The 26576-nt window shown below is 41.4% G+C and overlaps 1 protein-coding gene and 1 long non-coding RNA gene across 1 annotated transcript; one reads left to right on the top strand and one right to left on the bottom strand.

Moving 5' to 3' along the window:
* LOC128657274 (gastrula zinc finger protein XlCGF26.1-like) overlaps positions 1–26576 on the top strand; it is a 422529-nt gene that overhangs the window by 65077 nt on the left and 330876 nt on the right.
* On the bottom strand, positions 12839–13108 carry LOC128657276 (uncharacterized). The gene is made up of 2 exons (XR_008402099.1): positions 13031–13108; positions 12839–12950 (listed from the first exon to the last, which is right to left on the bottom strand). It is a non-coding gene; the product is annotated as an uncharacterized LOC128657276 (long non-coding RNA).

Genomic DNA, 26576 nt, shown 5'->3' with positions numbered 1-26576 from the left:
CTTACTTTTGTGAGATTCTGTATGTCTGTAAATACATATATACACATATATATACTGTGTGTGTGTGTGTATATATATATATATATATATATATATATATACACACACACATAGATCTTTATGTACTATATGTCTATGTTAAAGTCCTTTGACTACCATTTTTTCTAATTCATGGGGATCTCATATATTTGTGCACTTTTAACTTTTTTTGTGCAATATGTTTTTGAATAAATTTGGTTAGATGGTGTTATTTTGAGTGTAACTGTACTTTGTAATGTATTTTTGATGTGTTTTGTTAAGTTAACCACGGCTCGGAGATTGCGGTAATGTTTCTAGTGTAAATCGCTAGGAACAACTTTCCTATGTACTACTGTTATCTAATTCGCTATGTTCTCTTGGAATCCTTTGTTGAAAACATTCCTAGGTAGACTCAGGAGCAGCAATGCACTACTGGGAGCTAGCTGCTGATTGGTGGCTGCATGCCCAATGTGTTCAGCTATATGCAAAAAATAGGAGGGGGCGCCCTATCAGGGGATATAACAGATATCCTGTCAAGGTTATATTAAATAGCCAATTGGTATACAAGCCTCAATAGAGAAAAATAATATAACTATACTAGTCAAAGACTAAATATTCTATATATTAGTAACACAATATATACCTCCTAAGAGAAAGACAAGATGTGGTAATATATAAAACACACAATGGTGATAGGTAGCACAATGCCTATGTACCTCCTAAGAGTAAGAGAAACAAGATAAAAATATACAACCAGAATACAATATTAAACAGATTCAGTCAGTTCAGTCTCTGATGTAGAGTTCACAATGTAGTGTGAACTATTAAGTCCAATACACTGTGTGGCAAGCTCGTGGAGGACAATCAGTCCTAAATTGGTAGTAATATAATCTCTAGTAGTGGTGATGGAAAGTCACTGAGATGAAAACAGGCAGCTATCTGTGGAGATCCAGGCCGGGATCCAAAGCAGCAATCTACAAAGACAGCTAGCTCCCAGTAGTGCATTGCTGCTCCTTCAATAAAGGATACCAAGAGAATGAATTTGATAATAGAAGTTGTATAAAATTGTGTGTCCCATCTGAATCATAACAGAAACATTTGGGGTTTATGTCCATTAAAGGTCTATTTCTCAACTTTGTTTATTCTGTAACATTTTTGCTCTGAAGAAGAGGCTTGTTATTTCTGAAGACAGATTCACAGTTTTTAATCATTAATAAATATCCTTATTAATAAATAATTAATAACCTTTGGAATATTTTGTATCTTAAAGGGGCAGTAAACCTAAACAATAATGTTATATAATTCTGCACATAGTGCAGAACTATATAACATTAATTTAGTGCCAACTCTATACTTCAAAGTATTTAAAAGATTTTTAATGCTTAAGTAGAAATTTGTAGAACGCCGCTCCTGGCTCTACTGAGCGGGTCTGGTCTTTTCAGAAGTGCATCACGGCACGCTGTTTAGTTACAGCCGGCCCGATTGCGCTATTATACTCACTGTAGCTCGCTCCCGCCCTGGTCTAGTAGCGGGAGTGAGCTACATTGAGTTTAATGATGCGTTCGGGCCGGCTGTGACTAGACAGCGTACTGCGATGCGCTTCTAAAAAGACCAGACCCGCTCAGTAGAGCCAGGAGCGGCGTTCTACAAATTTCTACTTTGGCATTAAAAATCTTTCAAGTACTTGGAAGTATAAAGTTGGCACTAAATTAATGTTATATAATTCTGCAGAGGAGGTAGGACTTAGTAAATGTTTTTTATTTCTTTGTGCAATTTCAGATTGTAACTTCAGTGTGGTAGTAGTTGTATGGTGGGGCCAGGTGTCCATAAAATCACATTTTCCTCCTCAATATACAAATGGTAGGTGCCCTTTTGGCAGATATGAGTTTTTTTTAAAATTAATATATATATGTTAATTACATTCCAGTTTACTGCCCCTTTATGCAAGGACTTTCCAGATGCAAGGAGGCATTTTTTCTAAGATTTTTACATCTACATAAAATGTTATACTCTCAGACTAAGATTGCTCAGTGTTTGAAATGAGACAGGTTAACTTAACACTGTTCAGTTTACACTACAGCTGACTTAATTTTGAAATACATACAAACAAGCCTAAATCCTGCATTTAACCAGATCTAATGGTATGAGTAAAACAGCTTATGGTTCCACCAAGACTAAATCGATTACAGCATTTTCAAAATCCATAAGTACAGCTGACAGATGGGAACATTTGAAGTGGTGCTCTTGGTTGGGGAAAAAAACAAACATATGTCAACCTTTCAAAAGTACTTTTCTTCATCTAGCCATCTACCCAGATCATTAATGTACAATTTTGAATTCACAGAATTATTTTTTTTCATGCATGTCACACACTGTTGATTTAGGGGATGCAATGAGCATAAATTTTACCTCCTGTGAGTGTTTCTGTGTTTATGTATTTTTGCTTTTGTGTCTCTATGAGTATGTATGTATTTTTATTCTGTGGGTCTCTCTTTGAGGGTGGGTGTGTATGTCTTTGTGCATTTTCTGTGGATGTATGTGAGGGTGTATGCTTATGTCTTAGTGCTTTTTCTATGGGTGTCTCTGAGAGTGGGTGTGTGTATGTCTGTGGGTGTCTCTGTGAGGGTGTGTGTATGTCTGTACATTTTCTGTGGGTGTCTCTTTGAGAGTGTGTGTGTCTTTGTGTGTTTTCTGTGGATGTCTCAGTGAGGGTGTGTGTGTAAGTATGTCTGTGTGTTTTATGTGGTTGTCACTCTGTGTGTGTATGTCTGTGTGTTTTCTGTGGGTGTCTCTGTGTGTGGATGTCTTTGTGTGTTTTCTGAGGCTGTCTCTATCGGTGTTTCCTTGGGTGTATGTGTAAGTTTGAGTTTGTGTGTGTGTGTCCATTGTCTGTTCCTTTTTAGGACATTTTGACCTTACTACTGATTATTCACATCTTTCTACAGACTTTGAGACTAATGATACCTTTCCAGAGGTCACCAATCCATAATTTAACCTTTAAATTATTGTTTAGGCAGTTCAGGCCCCTTCCTTTCAGCCACTGCATGCTGTTGTCATCATTTAGTTGGCATCTTCCTTGACAAAAAGATAATCAGAACTCCATATTTTGTTTTGTAAATCTCATTTTCTCTTGCAAGATGTATCAAGTCCACAGATTCATCCATACTTGTGGGATATTCTCCTTCCTAACAGGAAGTGGCAAAGAGAGCACCCACAGCAGAGCTGTCTATATAGCTCCTCCCTTAGCTCTGCCTCCCCCCCCCAGTCATTCTCTTTGCCTGCTTAACTGCTAGGACAGGCCAAGAAGCCTGCAGCTGCCTCAAAGACAGCATGAAGGGGTAGCCCCCGATCTGGGACCGGATCTAGTAGTGGGCAGACTCTCTCTTCGCTCAGGCTTGGGCAACAGATGTTCATGATTCCTGGGCTTTAGAAATTGTGTCCCAGGGATATCTTCTAAACTTCAAATATCCCCCCCAAGGGTGAGATTTCACATTTCTCAATTGTCTGCAAACCAGACAAAGAGAGAGGCGTTCTTATACTGTCTAGAAGACCTACATACCATGGGAGTGATCCGCCCAATTCCAAAGGCGGAACAAGGGCTAGGGTTTTACTCAAACCTGTTTGTGGTTCCCAAAAAAAGAGGGAACTTTCAGACCAATCTTGGATCTCAAAATTCTAAACAAGTTCCTCAGAGTACTATCATTCAAGATGGAGACTATTCGGACTATTCTACTTCTGATCCAGGAGGGTCAATATATGACTACCTTGGACTTAAAGGATGCGTATTTACACATCCCTATTCAAAGAGATCATCATCAGTTCCTCAGATTTGCCTTTCTGGACAGGCATTACCAGTTTGTGGCCCTTCCCTTCGGGTTGGCTACGGCTCCCAGAATTTTCACAAAGGTGCTAGGGTCCCTGTTGGCGGTTCTAAGACCGCGGGGCATAGCAGTGGCGCCTTATCTAGACGACATCTTAATTCAGGCATGGACTTTCCAACTAACCAAGTCTCACACGGACATCGTGTTGGCTTTTCTGAGATCTCACGGGTGGAAGGTGAACATACAAAAGAGTTCTCTCTTCCCTCTCACAAGAGTTTCCTTCCTAGGGACTCTGATAGCCTCGGAGGAAATGACAAAATATTTCTGACGGAGGTCAGAAAATCAAAACTCTTAAACACTTGCCGAGCTCTTCATTCCATTCCTAGGCCATCAGTGGCTCAGTGTATGGAGGTAATCGGACTCATGGTAGCGGCAATGAACATAGTTCCTTTTGCCCGCCTACACCTCAGACCACTACAACTATGCATGCTCAAACAGTGGAATGGGGATTATGCAGATTTATCTCCTCAAATACATCTGGCTCAGGAGACCAGAGATTCTCTTCTCTGGTGGTTGTCTCAGGACCACCTGTCTCAGGGAATGTGTTTCTGCAGGCCAGAGTGGCTCATAGTAACGACAGATGCCAGCCTGCTGGGCTGGGGTGCAGTCTGGAACTCACTGAAAGCACAGGGCTTATGGTCTCGGGAGGAAACTCTCCTCCCAATAAACATTCTAGAACTGATAGCGATATTCAATGCGCTTCAGGCGTGGCCTCAGCTAGCTGCAGCCAAATTCATCATATTTCAGTCGGACAACATCACGACTGTAGCTTATATCAATCATCAAGGAGGAACACGGAGTTCTCTAGCGATGATGAAGGTAACCAAATAATCCGATGGGCAGAGAATCACTCTTGCCATCTTTCAGCAATCCATATCCCAGGGGTAGAGAACTGGGAGGCGGATTTCCTAAGTCGCCAGACTTTTCATCCGGGGGAGTGGGAGCTCCATCCGGAAGTATTTGCCCAGCTGACTCAGCTATGGGGCACACCAGAATTGGATCTGATGGCGTCCCGTCAGAACGCCAAACTTCTTTGTTACGGGTCCAGATCCCGGGATCCCCAGGCAGTACTGATAGATGCTCTAGCAGTGCCCTGGTCCTTCAACCTGGCCTATGTATTTCCACCTTTTCCTCTCCTTCCACGTCTGGTTGCTAGAATCAAGCAGGAGAGAGCTTTGGTGATTTTGATAGCACCTGCGTGGCCACACAGGACTTGGTATGCAGACCTGGTGGACATGTCAACGTGGACTTCTAATCCAAGGTCCATTCAAGCATCCAAATCTAATTTCTCTGCGTCTGGTTGCTTGGAGATTGAACTTTGATTTTATCAAAGTGTGGTTTCTCTGAGTCGGTCATTGATACCCTGATTCAAGCTAGAAAGCCTGTCACCAGGAAAATTTATCATAAGATATGGCGAAAATATCTTTCTTGGTGTGAATCAAAGGGTTACTCATGGAGTAAGATTAGAATTCCTAGGATATTGTCTTTTCTCCAAGAAGGATTGGAGAAGGGATTATCAGCTAGTTCCTTAAAAGGACAGATATCTGCTTTGTCTATTCTTTTACACAAGCGTCTGGCAGATGTCCCAGACGTTCAGGCGTTTAGTTAGGCTTTAGTCAGAATCAAGCCTGTATTTAAACCCGTTGCTCCGCCATGGAGCCTAAACTTAGTTCTTAAAGTTCTTCAAGGGGTTCAGTTTGAACCTATACATTCCATAGCTCCAAATCTAATTTCTCTGCGTCTGGTTGCTTGGAGATTGAACGCCTGATTTTATCAAAGTGTGGTTTCTCTGAGTCGGTCATTGATACCCTGATTCAGGCTAGAAAGCCTGTCACCAGGAAAATTTATCATAAGATATGGCGAAAATATCTTTCTTGGTGTGAATCAAAGGGTTACTCATGGAGTAAGATTAGAATTCCTAGGATATTGTCTTTTCTCCAAGAAGGATTGGAGAAGGGATTATCAGCTAGTTCCTTAAAAGGACAGATATCTGCTTTGTCTATTCTTTTACACAAGCGTCTGGCAGATGTCCCAGACGTTCAGGCGTTTAGTCAGGCTTTAGTCAGAATCAAGCCTGTATTTAAACCCGTTGCTCCGCCATGGAGCCTAAACTTAGTTCTTAAAGTTCTTCAAGGGGTTCCGTTTGAACCTATACATTCCATAGATATTAAGCTTCTATCTTGGAAAGTTCTGTTTTTAGTAGCTATCTCTTCGGCTCAAAGAGTTTCTGAGTTATCTGTTTTACAGTGTGACTCACCTTATCTTGTTTTCCATGCAGATAAGGTAGTTTTGCGTACCAAACCTGGATTCCTTCCTAAGGTTGTTTCTAATAGGAATATCAATCAGGAGATTGTTGCTCCTTCGCTGTGTCCTAATCCTTCTTCAAAGAAGGAACGTCTGTTGCACAATCTTGATGTGGTTCGTGCTTTAAAGTTCTACTTACAAGCAACTAAAGATTTCCGTCAAACATCTTCATTGTTTGTGGTTTATTCTAGTAAGCGGAGAGGTGAAAAGGCTACGGCTACCTCTCTTTCTTTTTGGCTGAAAAGCATCATCCGTTTAGCTTATGAGACTGCTGGCCAGCAGCCTCCTGAAAGGATTATTGCTCATTCTACTACTACATACTACATACTAGAGCAGTGGCTTCCACATAGGCTTTTAAAAATGAGGCTTCTGTTGAACAGATTTGTAAGGCGGCGACTTGGTCTTCGCTTCATACTTTTTACAAATTTTACAAATTCGATACTTATGCTTCTTTGGAGGCTATTTTTGGGAGAAAGGTTCTACAAGCAGTGGTGCCTTCCGTTTAAGGTACCTGTCTTGTCCCTCCCTTCATCCGTGTCCTAAAGCTTTGGTATTGGTATCCCACAAGTATGGATGAATCCGTGGACTCGATACATCTTGCAAGAGAAGACAGAATTTATGCTTACCTGATAAATTTCTTTCTCTTGCGATGTATCGAGTCCACGGCTCACCCTGTCTGTTTAAGACAGGTAGTATATTTTTATTTAAAAAACTTCAGTCACCTCTGCACCCTATAGTTTCTCCTTTTTCTTCCTAGCCTTCGGTCGAATGACTGGGGGGGGGGGCGGAGCTAAGGGAGGAGCTATATAGACAGCTCTGCTGTGGGTGCTCTCTTTGCCACTTCCTGTTAGGAAGGAGAATATCCCACAAGTATGGATGAATCCGTGGACTCGATACATCGCAAGAGAAAGAAATTTATCAGGTAAGCATAAATTCTGTTTTTTGACAAAACTGTAGTCTACCTCATTACTTGTCAGGTCAATGTAAACAAGTGCTGAGTGTCTGTGTGGGTGTCTGTGTCTAAGTGTGTTTGTGTGTTTCTTTGCGTGTCTGCTAGAGTGTCTATATGTGAATCCTTATGTGTGAGTGTGTGTTTCAGTGTATGAGTGTGTCTGTGTGTTTCTGTGTTTGTGTTACTACCTTTACAACATTTCCAAGTTTGACTACACTTAAGAATAAAGTGCATATACGTTTTAGTCACTTGGTCAAAAATTGCACATGTCAAAGGGGGGGGGGGCGGGGTTTGATCAATGGTTAAGTCAGGGGCCCCAAAATTTTTAGTTGTGGCCCTGATCCCCATACTCACATTGCACCCCTGACAATGCTCTGTCATCCTTGGTCCAACATCACACCTCTGACCCTGTCACTAATCTGTCATCTTTTACCCACATCACACCTCTGACTAGGGTTGTCACCTCGGCCATGTTTTTCTGGACACTTATGAGCTACACATGCTGCAGGGTGTGCAGGGAGGAACATGAATAGTGCTGTCCAGGGTCCCTATTTGTGTGCTGCCCAGGTACACATTGCATGTTGCCCCCTGTACACCCTGTAGCATGTATAACTCATAAGTGTCCAGGAAAACAAGGCCAAGTGGCAACTTTACCTCTGACCCTGCAACTGCTCTGTTATACCTATAACCACATCACACCCCTGACCCTGCAACTGCTCTGTCATTCTTGTAACCACATCACACCCCTGACCCTGCAACTGTTCTGTTATACCTATAACCACATCTCTGACCCTGCAACTGCTCTGTCATCCCCATACCAACATCACACCCCAGACCCTGCAACTGTTCTGCTATACCTATAACCACATTACACCCCTGATCCTACAAGTGTTCTAACAATTATATAGATCTCAGTGGTACCACAAATTATATAACGATGGAACTCACCATTTTTTAATATTTAAAGGCCTTTGATTTCATATATTACATGGCTAAATGTGCTGTGTATCTAATTAAACATATTTAATTAAACTTGGTGAAAGTTACAGAAAAAGGATAGCTTTTAAATCAGTGTTTCTCAACCCCAGTCCTCAGGGCCCTTAACAGGCCAGATATGCATTATATTTTAACTAGGTTATAAGCGTGCCCAGAGGGCAGTCTATTTATTTTTTAAGCTACAGATGTAGCAACACCCTATTTTGTAAGTTTGCTTTTATATAAATATTTAACTTACAGGTGTAGCAATACTGTATTTTTATGGACTGCTGTCCTAAATATATAAAAATATTTTAAATATATAATAAACTACAGGTATAGTAACACCCTATTTTATCACACTTATTTTAAATATATACGCTACAGTTGTAGTGGCACCCTATGAGGGACCCTTTCCAGACTTGTCTTTTCCAGATTTGGTGTTACCCTTGTTGGGGGTGGTTCCCAAAAAGGAGATGGGTAAGTTTAGATTTATAAAGCACTTATCCTATCCTGTAGGAAATTCGGTGAACGATGTTATCCCTCCGGAATTGAGTTCAGTGCATTACCAGTCATTTGATGATGCGTTGAACATAGTGCGGGGAGTTGGGCCTGGTGCTTTAATGGTGAAATTGGACATTGAGTCCGCATTTCACTTACTCCCTATTCACCGGTCTTCCTTCAGGTTGATGGGGTGCTGGTTTGAGGATGTAATGAGCTGAATGTGGTTGTGGATCTCAACTGCGGAAAATATATGATTGTATGCCTTACTTTAAGATACAATGAGGAAGTTACAATGTATCTGTCTGTATGGCAGCTGAAAGTTACTATTTGATTTAAATTCCTGATCAGTATTTCTGAATCAGGTTGCACAGCAGTTGTTAACCAAACGCACCGTGGATGGGATACACTTTTCCTGATAGTCACTGAGTACACAGAAGGAGCGTTAAGTCAGTACAGATGCAGCAGGCTGTTAATCAATTGAAGTGTGATACACACTGATAGCTGTGCTGTTTGTGAGAGCTGACAGGCAGATGGGTGGAGCAGGTATTAAGTGCTGTGCTGTAGCGTTACTCACAAAAGTTCAGTCTGAAGTTTATCACGCTACTCCTGAAGCGTGTGAAGAGGAATATGAGGAGGTATCCTGTGAGTGTGGTCCAATGTAAGTTAAGCGTCTGTACAAAGTTATAAAGTTCACAACTTATATCGGATGAGACTGCAGTTGCGGTTTGGAAAACACTTGATCTGCCAGAGGCAATTAAGCAGGAATATAATGCAGCAGCGGTGTTTGTTAATCCAAATTAGAAATGTTCAGACTTAGCCTTTAAGTCTCTTTCAGTTGCTCTAGTAGGCTCCGTATTAGAAAAGGTTTAAATACCTTCAGATAGTTAGACTTGAACAGAGAGAGGAAAATCCCTGCAGCAGGTCTGTGAAGCTGTATGCTAAACTGGAAACAATACTGAAGCAGGGAGGGAGGCGTGTCCAGGCTTTAAATAACCTTGCTAGGTGTGAGCACAGGTAAAAATTAAAGGGACAGAAAGGAATAAGGAAATCCATGACATACGGGGGGTAGGTGCCCCGCAGCTACGAATCTAGGTCGTTCTGGATTCCTCCTGTGAAATAGGGATACCAATTTGGGAGCATGAACATTCGAGGAAGGTTGCCAAGAGTCATTCTCCTCAGAGAATCCCTTCCAACGGATTAGGTATTGAAGAGATCCACGGTAAATACGAGTCCAGGATGGCATCAACTTCGTATTCCGTGTCCGAATCCTGTAAGATCATAGGAGGAACCTGGCTGGCCACCTGTCTGGTTTCACAATGAGGTTTTAACAAAGAGACGTGGAAGGTGGGATGAAGTCGAAAAGTAGAAGGCAGATCCAAGGTAACAGCATTTTGGTTCACAATCTTTGTGATAGGATAAGGACCAATGAAGACAGCACTAAGTTTCTTGCTGGGGGTTTTCAGTTTTATATTCTTGGTCGACAGCCAAACCAGATCACCTATTTTATAGGAAGGTGGTTGACGTCTTCAGAGGTTATAGTAACGTCTCTGATGAGCCTGAGCATCAGCTATATGCCTCTTGAGTTCTTTGAAAAGATCCTGTAGATCCTTAGTGATGTCATCAACCTTGGGACAGTTTGAATCTGTCCGAGGGTGAAGTTGGAAACAAGGGTGAAAAGCATAATTCGCAAAAAATGGTGTCTTGGAAGTAGTGGAACTTGTAGAATTGTTGTATGCATATTCAGCCATAGCAAGGGTATTAGCCCACTGGTCTTGATGGTTGGAACAATAAGAACGAATATACTGTTCGAGCCATTGATTTATTCTCTCTGTTTGGCCATTTGATTGGGGGTGAAATGAGGAGGAGAATCGGAGTTCTACTTGCATAGTGTCACATAATTTTTTCCAAAAACGAGAGGTGAATTGACTACCTCTATCAGTTACAATGGAATCAGGGAGGCCGTGTAATTTGACGATGTTATTCAAGAAAAGAACTGCAAGTTCTGATGAAGTTGGGAGCTTATGATATGGGAGGAAATGGGCCATCTTGGTAAGATGATCAACAACAACAAGTATGGTGTTGTAACCAAGTGACAATAGAAGTTCAACGATGAAATCCATTCCTATGGTTTGCCACGGTCGGTCTGGTATCTGTAATGGTAAGAGTAATCCGAAAGGAGGTCTTTTATCAGTCTTGGAAACTGTACATATGTGGCAAGATTGAACATATCTTTGCACAGAAGTTCTAATAGCAGGCCACCAGTACGTACGTGAAAGAAGATCATAGGTTTTGTGGATTCCAAGATGTCCTGCCATCGGTGAGTCATGATGTTCTTTCAACAAATTGTCTCGAAGGGAAGGTGGTACATAAAGACGTCCTTGGTGGTAATAGAGACCATCTTGTCCCAGTGTGAGTTTAAGCTTAGGAATGGAAGTATCCTTCTGTTGTAGGAGTTTAAGGACTTCAGGATAAGTAGGAGATAGAGTAATGAAATGCTCAGCTGGAATGACTGTACCAGGAGTATCGGATTGATGAGGATTGGTATCTTTTCTGGACAAGGCATCCGCTTTCCCGTTCTTACTCCCTGGTCTGTAGGTTATATGGAAATCAAACCTTGATAGGAATAAACTCCATCTTAGCTGTCTGGAGGATAAGGTACGGTTAGTCAGAAGGTATTCCAGATTTTTGTGGTCCGTATATATTAGTATCGGAAATTTACTTCCCTCTAGGAGATGTCTCCAGTGTTCTAATGAGACCTTGATCACTAACAACTCCTTTTCGCCTACAGGGTAGTTATATTCGGCTGGTGTCATTACTCGTGAAAAGAAGGCAACAGGGTGGAGTGGATCTTCTGGAGTTTTACGTTGAGACAAAATGGACCCTAGAGCGTAGTTGGAGGCGTCAACTTCAAGTACATAATGGGCATCAGGGTCTGGAAACGTAAGAATCGGTGCTTTAGTGAAAACATCCTTAAGGTGTTCGAAAATAGCCTGTGTTTGAGGTGTCCAGTGGAAGGTAGTATTAACGCTTGTAAGAGAAGTTAGAGGCTTAGTAAGAGAGGAATAATTCTTGATGAATTTCCTATAATAATTGGAAAAACCGAGGAATTTTTGCAGGTCCTTTTTAGAGGAAGGTATGGGCCAGTTTTTAATAGTTTGCACCTTTGAATCATCCATCTGAATTCCTGTGGGAGTGATAGTATAACCCAGGAAAGTAATAACAGAGGTATGGAAGATGCACTTTTCCAATTTGGCAAAAAGTCGGTGTTGTCTAAGGCGAGAGAGCACCCAACGGACGTGTTGTACATGTTCAATGATGTTGGTAGAGTATATCAGAATGTCGTCCAAATATACAACTACACAGATGTCAAGGAGATCACGGAATATATCGTTTATTAGATATTGGAACGTTGCCGGGGCATTACAGAGCCCGAAAGGCATCACCTTATACTCGTAGAGCCCATATCTTGTTCTGAAGGCGGTGAGCCACTCGTCTCCTTTTCTGATCCTGACGAGATTATAGGCTCCACGTAGGTCTAATTTAGTGGATATGGTGGCTTGACTGAGACGTTCGATGAGTTCGGGAATTAGAGGTAAGGGATAGCGGTTCTTGACTGTCCGTTTATTAAGTTCCCTATAATCAATTATAGGGCGTAGGGAGTTGTCCTTATTTCTGAAGAAGAAAATGCCGGCCCCGGCAGGGGAAGAAGAGGGTTGTATAAAGCCTTTCCTTAAATTCTCTGAAAGGTAAGTTTTGAGGTGATCTAGTTCAGGCTGTGATAGAGGGTATATGTGCCCGTAAGGAATGGAAGCACCTGGAAGTAGTTGAATAGGACAGTCGTACGGGCGATGTGGAGGAAGGGACTCTGCTTCCTTTTCACTGAATACATCTTGAAAATCTTGATAGTCAGAAGGAATAATTCTTCCAGTAGGATTTATAGAACAAATCAAGGAGTGTTGAAAACAGGTGTTCTTGCAATAATCTGAGAGGAATTCGACTTCAAGGCGATCCCAATGTATGGTGGGTTGATGTGTCTGTAACCATTGTAGACCAAGCACCAAGGGAAACATGGGAGAATTTATCACATCAAAGGATATGAATTCAGTGTGTGCACTTGACGTGGAAACCTTGATGGGAATAGTTTGGTGTGTAATAGGACCGGAACTAATTGTATTACCATCAATAACTCTAATGGACACAGGTCTTGCTTTCAACACAGTGGGTATTTTATTTATAGTGACAAAAACAGAATCAATATAGGAAGAATGTGCCCCAGAGTCGATGATGGCTTCACTGATTTGCTGGTGTAGATCCCACTGTAAGGTAAGAGATAAAGAGCAGTAAGCAACTTGGTTAACATTAGTGGTTAAGCATGTGGTTTTTCTGAAGGACTTACGTTTCTTCTGCCTTTGTAAGATAGGACACTCTCTTACAGTATGTGCATTTGAAGCACAATACATGCAGAGGTTGTTTATGCGTCTGCAATTCCTTTCTTCTGGTTGTAAAGGGCCTCTAGTGAATCCCAAATCCATAGGTTCTGAGGTTTGAGTGACTGTAGGTTTTTGGTAAGTAGAAGAGGGTCTTGTGGTAGTATCCATACCTTGTTTTTCTGATTTGCGTTCTCTCAACCTTCTATCAATCTGAATACTTACGTGTGATTAGTCCTTCCAAGGACCTAGGAAGCTCTATGCGAGCGAGTTCATCTTTAAGGGCATCATTTAGACCTAGACGATACTGATTCCTAAGGGCAATATCGCTCCACTCAGTATCTTTACTGTATTGCTTGAACTCACTTAAATATTCCTCCACCTGCTTTTTCCCTTGTTTAAGAGATCTCATTGTAGTCTCTGCAGTAAGCTGAGTGTTAATATCTTGATAAAGAATTGCCATTTCCTTGAAGAAATCTTCCAGTGATGTTAAAATAGGATGATCTTGCTCAAAGAATGAGTCAGCCCACTTGCGGGGTTCACCTCGCAGAAAAGAAATGACCGTTAAAACCTTAATTCGTTCAGTTGCGTAGGTTTTAGGTTTTAGACTGAAAAGGAGATTACAGGAGTTTTTGAACTGAGAGAACATAGCCCTGTCCCCATGGAATTTGTCGGGCATAGAGACTTGGGGTTCTGGGGTAGCCTCTGGTGTGGCTGATTTACCCATTGAGTCTTTTATTATATTGTTGAGTGTCTCATTTTGGACTTGTAATTCTCTAAAGCCATGACTTAGCTGATCCACCCTCTGGGAAAGAGTATAAACAATTTTAGGTAATTCCGCTGGATCCATTTTTATAGGCTTCAGTATTATGTAATGAGCTGAATGTGGTTGTGGATCTCAACTGCGGAAAATATATGATTGTATGCCTTACTTTAAGATACAATGAGGAAGTTACAATGTATCTGTCTGTATGGCAGCTGGAAGTTACTATTTGATTTAAATTCCTTATCAGTATTTCTGAATCAGGTTGCACAGCAGTTGTTAACCAAACGCACCGTGGATGGGATACACTTTTCCTGATAGTCACTGAGTACACAGAAGGAGCGTTAAGTCAGTACAGATGCAGCAGACTGTTAGTCAATTGAAGTGTGATACACGCTGATAGCTGTGCTGTTTGTGAGAGCTGACAGGCAGATGGGTGGAGCAGGTATTAAGTGCTGTGCTGTAGCGTTACTCACAAAAGTTCAGTCTGAAGTTTATCACGCTACTCCTGAAGCGTGTGAAGAGGAATATGAGGAGGTATCCTGTGAGTGTGGTCCAATGTAAGTTAAGCGTCTGTACTAAGTTATAAAGTTCACAACTTATATCGGATGAGACTGCAGTTGCGGTTTGGAAAACACTTGATCTGCCAGAGGCAATTAAGCAGGAATATAATGCAGCAGCGGTGTTTGTTAATCCAAATTAGAAATGTTCAGACTTAGCATATAAGTCTCTTTCAGTTGCTCTAGTAGGCTCCGTATTAGAAAAGGTTTAAATACCTTCAGATAGTTAGACTTGAACAGAGAGAGGAAAACCCCTGCTGCAGGTCTGTGAAGCTGTATGCTAAACTGGAAACAATACTGAAGCAGGGAGGGAGGCGTGTCCAGGCTTTAAATAACCTTGCTAGGTGTGAGCACAGGTAAAAATTAAAGGGACAGAAAGGAATAAGGAAATCCATGACAGAGGATGAATATTATGTGGACGTTGTCGTCTACCCATGGGTTGCTCCATATCTTGTGCCTACTTTGAGGCATTTAGCTCTTTCTTACACTGGGCAGTAGTTTCAGCCTCGGGGAAAGTGGGATCGCCCATTACTCGGATGATTTCCTGTTGGTAGGAGCCCCTAGTACGAAGGAGTTTGCTTCTTTGATGTACGTCATGAGGTTTATGGTGAACATGTTTAGGGTCCCTTTAGCAGAGGAGAAGACGGAAGGTCCGTGCATGTGCCTGACATTCCTGGGTATTGAGATAGACTCTGTAGCAATGGAATGCAGGTTACCTAAGGAAAAGGGTGGCAAAATGTTGGCAACCGCTAGGACAATTGCCTCGCTGAAGGAGTTGCAATCCCTATTGGGTCTTCTAAACTTTGCAGGGAAAGTTATCCCATAGGGTATGATTTTCCAGAAAAGATTGGAAAGACAGCTGAGGGGTGGTAAGAAAGCAACATCATGCATCAGAGTCACGGGGAATCTGGTGGCAGACCTGCAGGTATGGGAGAGGTTCTTGCAGGACTTTAATGGCATATGCTTGTGGAGAGGCGATCCAGTGTCAAATCAGGCATTGCACCTTTTCACAGATGCGGCTGGGGCATCTGGATATAGTAGTGTCCAGGCTTTCAGCAGTGGCTTTCTTTTGCAGACTGTACGCTTTCCAGTATGGATGATTTGGTTCTTTTGTTCATCCTGAGGTCTAAGACAGACCAAGAAGAATGCAGGGTCTGGCTTTTCCTTCCAGGATAACCAGGGGTGGCCTGCTGTCCATTGCAGTTGGTATCGTATGTGGAAGTACGACCAGGAGGATCGCCCAAGTTTCTGATTCACGCGCACGGGGAGCCATTGAAGCGGTTTCAATTTAGAAAAATATTGGGGAGAGTGGCACAACGGGCTGGTCTCGACTCCTCGCGCATTGCACCACATTTATTCAGGGTAGGGGCGGCCACAACAGCAGCGGAATTTGGTTGGTCCTCGGACCATATTCGACAATAGAATGTGAGCTCAATCCTATTGTCTGATTTTATCATCAGCCAATAGGATTTTGTACCCTTTAATTCCGATTGGCTGATAGAATTCTATCAGCCAATCAGAATTCAAGGGACGCCATCTTGGATGACGTCATTTAAAGGAAACTTCATTCTTCAAGAGCCAGCGAAAGAAGAGGATGCTCCACGCCGGATGTCTTGAAGATGGAGCCGCTCCACGTCGGAAGGATGAAGATAGAAGATGTCGTCTGGATGAAGACTTCTGCCGCCTGGAGGACGACTTCTTGCCGCTTGGATGAAGACTTCTCCCTGCTTTGTTGAGGACTTCTTGCCGATTGGATGAAGACTTCTCCTGACTGGATGAGGATGGATGTCTGGTCTTCAAAAACTGTAAGTGGATCTTCGGGGGTTAGTGTTAGGTTTTTTTAAGGGTTCATTGGGTGGGTTTTATTTTTAGATTAGGGACTTTGGAAACATAAAAGAGCTAAATGTCCTTTTAAGGGCAATGCCCATCCAAATGCCCTTTTCAGGGCAATGGGGAGCTTAGGTCTTTTAGGTAGGTTTTTTTATTGGGGGGTTAGTTGTGTGGGTGGTGGATTTTACTGTTGGGGGGTTGTTTGTATTTTTTTTTACAGGTAAAAGAGCTGATTTCTTTGGGGCAATGCCCCGCAAAAGGCCCTTTTAAGGGCCATTGGCAGTTTAGTGTAGGCTAGGGTTTTTTTTTATTTTGGGGGGGCTTTTTTATTTTGATAGGGATATTAGATTAGGTGTAATTAGTTTCAATATTTGATAATTTATTTTTTATTTTGTGTAATTTAGTGTTTATTATTTTTTGTATTTTTGATAAATGTATTTTGTTAATTTAATTTATAAAATTTTAGTGTAATGTTAGGTTTTAGTGTAATACAGGTTAGGTTTTATTTTACAGGTAACTTTGTATTTATTTTAACTAGGTAGCTAGTAAATAGTTAATAACTATTTACTAATGAGTCTACCTAGTTAAAATAAATACAAACTTACCTGTAAAATAAAAGTAAGTTTGATTCCGAGTAGATTCCGAGTTTTGCGTTAGAGGCTATGTGGTGCTAATGAGCAGTTTTCTCTCACCGCTCACTTACCTGCAGCGCTGGTATTACCGGTTTTTACAAACCCGGCATTAAAAGGCAAGAAGTGAACGTTGAGCAAAATTTTGCTCCTTACCGCGCTCCAATACCAACGCTGCTTAAGTCAGTGGTGAGCTGGTCGTACATGCTTGTGCACGATTTCCCCATAGGAATCAACGGGGAGAGCTGGCTGAGAAAAAGTCTAACACCTGCCAAAAAGCAGCGTAAAACTCAGTAACGCAATTTTATGTCTACACCTAACACCCTAACATGAACCCTGAGTCTAAACACCTCTAATGTTACATTTATTAACCCTAATCTGCCGCCCCCGACAACGCCGACACCTGCATTATATTTATTAACCCCTAATCTGCCGCTGCGGACAACGCTGCCACCTACATTATCCTTATGAACCCCTAATCTGCTGCCCCCAACATCGCTGACACCTGCATTATATTTATTAACCCTTAATCTGCCCCCCCAATGTCGCCACAACCTACCTACACTTATTAACCCCTAATTTGCTGCCCCCAACGTCGCCGTCACTATAATAAACATATTAACCCCTAAACCGCCACACTCCCGCCTCGCAAACATTAGTTAAATATTATCAACCCCTAATCTGCCGTACCTAACATCGCCGCCACCTACCTACATTTATTAACCCCTAATCTGCCACCCCCAATGTTGCCGCCACTATACTAAATGTATTAACCCCTAAACCTAAGTCTAACCCTAACACCCCCTAACTTAAATATAATTAAAATAAATCTAACTAAAAATTCCTATCATTGACTAAATAATTCCTATTTAAAACTAAATACCTGTAAAATAAACCCTAAGCTAGCTACAACTAATAGCTACATTGTATCTAGCTTAGGGTTTATTTTTATTTTACAGGCAAGTTTGTATTTATTTTAACTAGGTAGAATAGTTACTACCTAGCTAAAATAAATACAAAAGTACCTGTAAAATAAAACCTAACCTAAGTTACAATAACACCTAACACTACACTATAATTAAATAAATTAACTAAATTAACAGCCAATAGGATTTTTTCTACCTTAATTCCAATTGGCTGATAGAATTCTATCAGCCAATTGGAATCTAAGGAATGCCATCTTGGCTGACGTCACTTAAATGAACCGTCATTCAGTAAGAAGACTTCATTTGAAGAGGATGCTCCGCGTCGGATGCCTTGAAGATGGAGCCACTCCACGTCGGATGGATGAAGATAGAAGATGCTGTCTGGATAAAGACTTCTGCCCGTCTGGAGGACCACTTCGCCCTACTTGGATGAAGACTTCTCCCGGCTTCGCTGAGGAATTCGGCCCGGTAGGATGAAGACTTCTGTCGCTTCCTTGAGCATGGATGTCCAGTCTTCAGAACAGTAAGTCGATCTTCAGGGGTTTAGTTGTAGGGTTTTTTAAGGGTGTATTGGGTGGGTTTTATTTTTTAGATTAGGGTTTGGGCCCAAAAGAGCTAACTGCCCTTTTAAGGGCAATGCCCATCCAAATACCCTTTTCAGGGCAATGGGGAGCTTAGGTTTTTTTAGATAGTATTTTATTTGGGGGGTTAGTTGTGTGGGTGGTGAGTTTTACTGTTGGGGGGCTTGTTTTACAGTTAAAAAAGCTGATTACTTTGGGGCAATGCCCCGCAAAAGGCCCTTTTAAGACAGTTTAGGCTAGGTTTTTATTTTTTTATTTTGATAGGGCTATTAGATTAGGTGTAATTAGTTTAAATATATTGTAATTGTTTATTATTTTCTGTAATTTAGTGGTGGGGGGTTTGTACTTTAGCTAATTTAATTTAATTTATTTAATTGTTTTTAATTTAGTTAATTTATTTAATTGCAGGGTTAGGTTAGACGGGTGTCAAATACAAGGCCCGCGGGCCGAATCCGGCCCGCCGGACCTCGTCATGTGGCCCGTGTAGCCACCGCCGGCCGCCAGCCTTTTATTCTCGCTTTTTTTTTTTTTTTGACACAAGAAAGCCGCCTCTTCAGCGCATGCGCGGCAGCCTACAAGCCAGCCCTCTAGCGGCGCCGGCCGTTCTACACAGGAAACCTCCACTTCACATGCATTCAGGAAACCTCCACTTGTTTTTATATTGAGCGCATGCCATCCTGTGATGTGACAGATCCAACGGCTGCCTGAACCCTTCTCTCCTGTACTGTAAGTACATATGATGTATGTGGGGGGGAGGGGGGTCTGCTTATTAGGGGGGGTCTGCTTATTATTCTGCTTAAAAGTCTGAGCGGTAAACTTTGGATATACTGACCACTTCCGTGTCACTTTACAGTGGTATAACGTATCAGAGTTCTCTTGTGCTGTAGCAATCCGCAAAACAGCATGGAGGTTATCAAAGCTGGTAAAGGTTAAGTTCTGTTCTTTAAAGTCAGAAAAGCGTTGATTGAATTCATCAATCAGCCGATTCACTTTGGTGATTGCTACAGCACAAGACCTAACGCCAGACATCGATGGACTGACCTCAGGAAAACAATGTCAGCCATCTAGTAAAAGTTAATGCCTTGTGTTTGCCATATGTGTAATAAACAGTGTTTGGCAATATTTGTATGTTTTAAAAAAAAAAAAATTACTGTCTGTTACCAAAAATCATTTTTCAATAATTGTACATTTGAATATCTACTTGCCATTATTCTTATTATTAACAGTAATAATTGAATGCAGTGACAATAATTTATGATAATAAAGAGTGGACACATAGTTCTACAGATACAACCGGCCCTTTGAGGGTGACCAAACTGCTGATGCGGCCCACAATGAATTTGAGTTTGACACCCCTAGGTGTTATTGTAACTTAGGTTAGGTTTTATTTTACAGGTACTTTTGTATTTATTTTAGCTAGGTAGCTAGTAAATAGTTAATAACTATTTAATAACTATTCTGCCTAGATAAAATAAATACAAACTTGCCTGTAAAATAAAAATAAACCCTAAGCTAGCTACAATGTAACTATTAGTTATATTGTAGCTAGCTTAGGGTTTATTTTATAGGTAAGTATTTAGTTTTAAATAGGAATTATTTAGGTAATAATATTAATTTTTATTTAGATTTATTGTAATTATATTTAAGTTAGGGTTAGACTTAGGTTTAGGGGTTAATACATTTAGTATAGTGGCGGCAACGTTGGGGACAACAGATTAGGGGTTAATAAATGTAGGTAGGTGGCGGCGATGTTAGGGACCACAGATTAACCCCTTAATGACCGGACCATTTTTCAATTTTCTTACCCTTAATGACAATGGCTATTTTTACATTTCTGCAGTGTTTGTGTTTAGCTGTAATTTTACTCTTACTCATTTACTGTACCCACACATATTATATACCGTTTTTCTCGCCATTAAATGGACTTTCTAAAGATATCATTATTTTCATCATATCTTATAATTTACTATAAAAAAATTATAAAATATGAGGAAAAAATGGAAAAAAACACACTTTTTCTAACTTTGACCCCCAAAATCTTACACATCTACAACCACCAAAAAAAATCCATTCTAAATAGTTTCTAAATTTTGTACCGAGTTTAGAAATAACCAATGTTTACATGTTCTTTGCTTTTTTTTGCAAGTTATAGGGCATAAAATACAAGTAGCACTTTGCTATTTCCAAACCACTTTTTTTCAAAATTAGCGCTAGTTACATTGGAACACTGATATCTTTCAGGAATCTCTGAATATCCCTTGACATGTATATATTTTTATTTAGAAGACATCCCAAAGTATTGATCTAGGCCCATTTTGGTATATTTCATGCCACCATTTCACCGCCAAATGCGATCAAATAAAAGAAATTGTTGATTTTTTCACAAATTTTTTCACAAACTTTAGGTTTCTCGCTGAATTTATTTACAAACAACTTATGCAATTATGGCATAAATGGTTGTAAATACTTCTCTGGGATCCCCTTTGTTCAGAAATAGCAGACATATATGGCTTTGGCGTTGCTTTTTGGTAATTAGAAGGCCGCTAAATGCCGCTGCACACCACACGTGTATTATGCCCAGCAGTGAAGGGGTTAATTAGGGAGCTTTTAGGTTTAATTTTAGCTTTAGTTTAGTGTAGTAGACAACCCCAAGTATTAATCTAGGCCCATTTTGGTATATTTCATGCCACCATTTCACCGCCAAATACGATCAAATAAAAAAAACTGTTAAATTTTTCACAATTTTAGGTTTCTCACTGAAATTATTTACAAACAGCTTGTGCAATTATGGCACAAATGGTTGTAAATGCTTCTCTAGGATCCCCTTTGTTCAGAAATAGCAGACATATATGGCTTTGGCTTTGCTTTTTGGTAATAATAAGGCCGTTAAATGCTGCTGCGCACCACACTTGTAATATGCCCAGCAGTTAAGGGGTTAATTAGGTAGCTTGTAGGGTTAATTTTTAGCTTTAGTGTAGAGATCAGCCTCCCACCTGACACATCTCACCCCCTGATCCCCGCATGACCCCCCTCAAACAGCTCTCTTCCCTCCCCCACCTCACAATTGTCATCGCCATCTTAAGTACTTGCAGAAAGTCTGCCAGTACTGAAATAAAAAAGCATTTATTATTTTTTTTTATTTTTTTTCATACAGTGTGCAGTGATGGATCCCCCTTACCCCACAACCTCCCTGATCCCCCCCCCATACATTTCCCTAACCATCCCCATCTACCTATTTGCCGCCATCTTGGGTACTGGCAGCTGTCTGCCAGTACCCAATTTGCCCCCAAAAATTGTTTTATTTTACTTTTTTATATTAAAAATGTGTTTTCTGTAGTGTAGCAGGCCCCCCTGAACAATCTACATACCTCCCCCTCCCAGATCCCTTACTAAACAACTGAGACACCACTTAATCGGCATCAGGTTTTTTTTTTACTTAACTGCATATTTCTTCTGTTAAGTGTGATCAGTCCACGGGTCATCATTACTTCTGGGATATTAACTGCTCCCCTACAGGAAGTGCAAGAGGATTCACCCAGCAGAGTTGCTATATAGCTCCTCCCCTCTACGTCACCCCCAGTCATTCTCTTGCACCCAACGACTAGATAGGATGTGTGAGAGGACTATGGTGATATATTTAGTTTTTATATCTTCAATCAAAAGTTTGTTATTTTATAATAGCACTGGAGTGTGTTATTCCTTCTCTGGTAGAATTTGAAGAAGAATCTACCTGAGTTTTTTCTATGATTTTAGCCGGAGTAGTTAAGATCATATTGCTGTTTCTCGGCCATCTGAGGAGAGGTAAACTTCAGATCAGGGGACAGCAGGCAGATTAATCTGCAAAGAGGTATGTAGCAGTTTATTATTTTCTGACATGGAATTGATGAGAAAATCCTGCCATACCGATATAATGTAAACTCAGCCTTGAATGCAGTAGATGTAGCTGATATCAGGCTGTCATGTATGTATATTTTACACTTCAGTTTTCTGGGGAATGGTACTTCCTGGTTTTTAGACTGTATACATAGACTTAACCTAATTTGCAGGGACTTGCAATAGGTTTTAAATGACAATTAATTATTGAGGTAAAACGTTTTTTTGCTGGCATGTAAAAACGTTTTTTTCTCTGAGGTACTGGGTGAAAAAATGTTTTGGGCACTATTTTTCCACTTGGCAATAGTTTTGATTTAAATTAGAGCAGTTCACTGATCCCTCTCACTGTTATGTGTGTGGGGGAGGGGCCGTTTTTGGAGCTTTTACTATGCATCAAAAAAACTCAGTCAGAGGTTCATTTTCTTCCTGCATGATCCGGTTCATCTCTACAGAGTTCAGGGATCTCCAAAGCCTTTTTTGAGGGAAGTAATCATTACAGCAGTGCTGATTGTATTGACTGTGATAAAAAAAAACAAAAAAAAACAAAAAAAACGTTTATTTGTGTATTTTTTTCTGCTGCCTGGGTTAGTTATCATTGCTGAGGGGAACAATCCTTTGCTAAAACTGTATATTCTGACAAAGATTGATGCTATAACTTAATTATTTTAACTGTTATAATTTTTTTCTGTGCTTCTTAAAGGCACAGTTCGTTTTCATATTATTTGTAAATTACTTTGAAAAGTATTTCCAAGTTGCTGTTTATTTGCTAGTGTGTTAAACATGTCTGATTCAGAGGAATATCTCTGTGCTATATGTGTTAATGCCAAAGTGGAGCCCAATAGAAATTTATGTACTAAATGTATTGATGCTACTTTAAAAAACAGTCAATCTGTACAAATTGAACATATTTCACTAAACAACGAGGGGAGAGTTATGCCGACTAACTCGCCTCACGTGTCAGTACCTGCATCTCCCGCTCAGGAGGTGCGTGATATTGTAGCGCCGAGTACATCTGGGCGGCCATTACAAATCACATTACAAGATATGGCTACTTTTATGACTGAAGTTTTGGCTAAACTACCAGAACTAAGAGGTAAACGTGATCACTCTGGGGTGAGAACAGAGTGCGCTGATAATGCAAGGGCCATGTCTGATACTGCGTCACAGTTTGCAGAACGTGAAGACGGAGAGCTTCATTCTGTGGGTGACGGTTCTGATCCAAATAAACTGGACTCAGACATTTCAAATTTTAAATTTAAGCTTGAGAACCTCCGTGTGTTACTAGGGGAGGTATTAGCGGCTCTGAATGATTGTAACACAGTTGCAATCCCAGAAAAAATGTGTAGGTTGGATAAATATTTTGCGGTACCGACGAGTACTGACGTTTTTCCTATACCTAAGAGACTTACTGACATTGTTACTAAGGAGTGGGATAGACCCGGTGTGCCTTTCTCACCCCCTCCTATATTCAGAAAGATGTTTCCAATAGACGCCGCCACACGGGACTTATGGCAAATGGTCCCTAAGGTGGAGGGAGCAGTTTCTACTTTAGCTAAGCGTACCACTATCCCAGTGGAGGATAGCTGTGCTTTTTCAGATCCAATGGATAAAAAATTAGAGGGTTACCTTAAGAAAATGTTTGTTCAACAAGGGTTTATATTGCAACCTCTTGCATGTATTGCGCCTGTCACGGCTGCAGCAGCATTTTGGTTTGAGTCTCTGGAAGAGACACTTCAATCATCCACACTAGATGACATCACACACAAACTTAAATTCCTTAAGTTAGCTAATTCATTTATTTCAGATGCCGTAGTACATTTAACTAAACTTGCGGCTAAAAATTCAGGATTCGCCATTCAGGCACGCAGAGCTCTGTGGCTGAAATCCTGGTCAGCTGATGTTACGTCTAAATCTAAATTGCTTAATATTCCTTTCAAAGGGCAGACCTTATTCGGGCCCGGCTTGAAAGAGATTATTGCTGACATTACAGGAGGTAAAGGTCATGCCCTGCCTCAGGACAAGGCCAAAGCCAAGGCTAGACAGTCCAATTTTCGTTCCTTTCGTAATTTCAAAGCAGGAGCAGCATCAACTTCCTCTGCACCAAAACAGGAAGGAGCTGTTGCTCGCTACAGACAAGGCTGGAAACCTAACCAGTCCTGGAACAGGGGCAAACAGGCCAGAAAACCTGCTGCTGCCCCTAAGACAGCATGAATTGAGGGCCCCCGATCCGGGACCGGATCTAGTGGGGGGCAGACTTTCCCTCTTCGCCCAGGCTTGGGCAAGAGATGTTCAGGATCCCTGGGCGTTAGAGATCATATCTCAGGGATACCTTCTGGACTTCAAATCCTCTCCCCCAAGAGGGAGATTTCATCTGTCAAGGTTGTCAACAAACCTAACAAAGAAGGAAGCGTTTCTACGCTGCGTACAAGATCTTTTATTAATGGGAGTGATCCATCCAGTTCCGCGGTTGGAACAAGGACAAGGGTTTTACTCAAATCTGTTTGTAGTTCCCAAAAAAGAGGGAACCTTCAGGCCAATCTTGGATTTAAAGATCCTAAACAAATTCCTAAGAGTTCCATCGTTAAAGATGGAAACTATTCGAACAATTTTGCCCATGATCCAAGAGGGTCAGTACATGACCACAGTGGATTTAAAGGATGCTTACCTTCACATACCGATTCACAGAAGTCATTACCGGTATCTAAGGTTTGCCTTTTTAGACAGGCATTACCAGTTTGTAGCTCTTCCATTCGGACTGGCTACGGCTCCAAGAATCTTCACAAAGGTTCTGGGCACTCTTCTGGCGGTACTAAGACCGCGAGGAATTTCAGTAGCTCCGTACTTAGACGACATACTGATACAAGCTTCAAGCTTTCAAACTGCCAAGTCTCATACAGAGATAGTACTGGCATTTCTAAGGTCGCATGGATGGAAAGTGAACGAAGAGAAAAGTTCTCTCTTTCCACTCACAAGAGTTCCCTTCCTGGGGACTCTGATAGATTCTGTAGAAATGAAGATTTACCTGACAGAGGACAGGTTAACAAAACTTCAAAATGCATGCCGTGTCCTTCATTCCATTCAACACCCGTCAGTAGCTCAATGCATGGAGGTAATCGGACTAATGGTAGCAGCAATGGACATAGTTCCTTTTGCACGCCTACATCTCAGACCACTGCAACTGTGCATGCTAAGTCAGTGGAATGGGGATTACTCAGATTTGTCCCCCACTCTAAATCTGAATCAAGAGACCAGAAATTCTCTTCTATGGTGGCTTTATCGGCCACATCTGTCCAGGGGAATGCCATTCAGCAGGCCAGACTGGTCAATTGTAACAACAGACGCCAGCCTACTAGGTTGGGGCGCTGTCTGGAATTCTCTGAAGGCTCAGGGACTATGGAATCAGGAGGAGAGTCTCCTTCCAATAAACATTCTGGAATTGAGAGCAGTCCTCAATGCTCTTCTGGCTTGGCCCCAGTTAACAACTCAGGGGTTCATCAGGTTCCAGTCGGACAACATCACGACTGTAGCTTATATCAACCATCAGGGAGGGACAAGAAGCTCCCTAGCAATGATGGAAGTATCGAAGATAATTCGCTGGGCAGAGTCTCACTCTTGCCACCTGTCTGCAATCCACATCCCGGGAGTGGAGAACTGGGAGGCGGATTTCTTAAGTCGTCAGACTTTTCATCCGGGGGAGTGGGAACTTCATCCAGAGGTCTTTGCCCAAATACTTCGACGTTGGGGCAAACCAGAGATAGATCTCATGGCGTCTCGACAGAACGCCAAGCTTCCACGCTACGGGTCCAGATCCAGGGATCCGGGAGCGATCCTGATAGATGCCTTGACAGCACCATGGACCTTCAGGATGGCTTATGTGTTTCCACCTTTCCCGATGCTTCCTCGATTGATTGCCAGAATCAAACAGGAGAAAGCATCAGTGATTCTAATAGCGCCTGCATGGCCACGCAGGACTTGGTATGCAGATCTGGTGGACATGTCATTCGGTCCACCTTGGTCGTTACCTCTGAAACAGGACCTTCTGATTCAGGGTCCTTTCAAACATCAAAATCTAACTTCTCTGAAGCTGACTGCTTGGAAATTGAACGCTTGATCTTATCAAAGCGTGGTTTTTCTGAGTCAGTTATTGATACCTTAATACAGGCTAGGAAGCCTGTTACCAGAAAGATTTACCATAAAATATGGCGTAAATACCTATATTGGTGCGAATCCAAAGGTTACTCTTGGAGTAAGGTTAGGATTCCTAGGATATTGTCTTTTCTACAAGAAGGTTTAGAAAAGGGGTTATCCGCTAGTTCCTTAAAGGGACAGATCTCAGCTCTGTCCATTCTGTTA

Source organism: Bombina bombina, chromosome 4 (assembly GCF_027579735.1).
Source record: "Bombina bombina isolate aBomBom1 chromosome 4, aBomBom1.pri, whole genome shotgun sequence".
NCBI lineage: Eukaryota > Metazoa > Chordata > Amphibia > Anura > Bombinatoridae > Bombina > Bombina bombina.
This window is presented reverse-complemented; position numbering and strand designations above follow the sequence as displayed.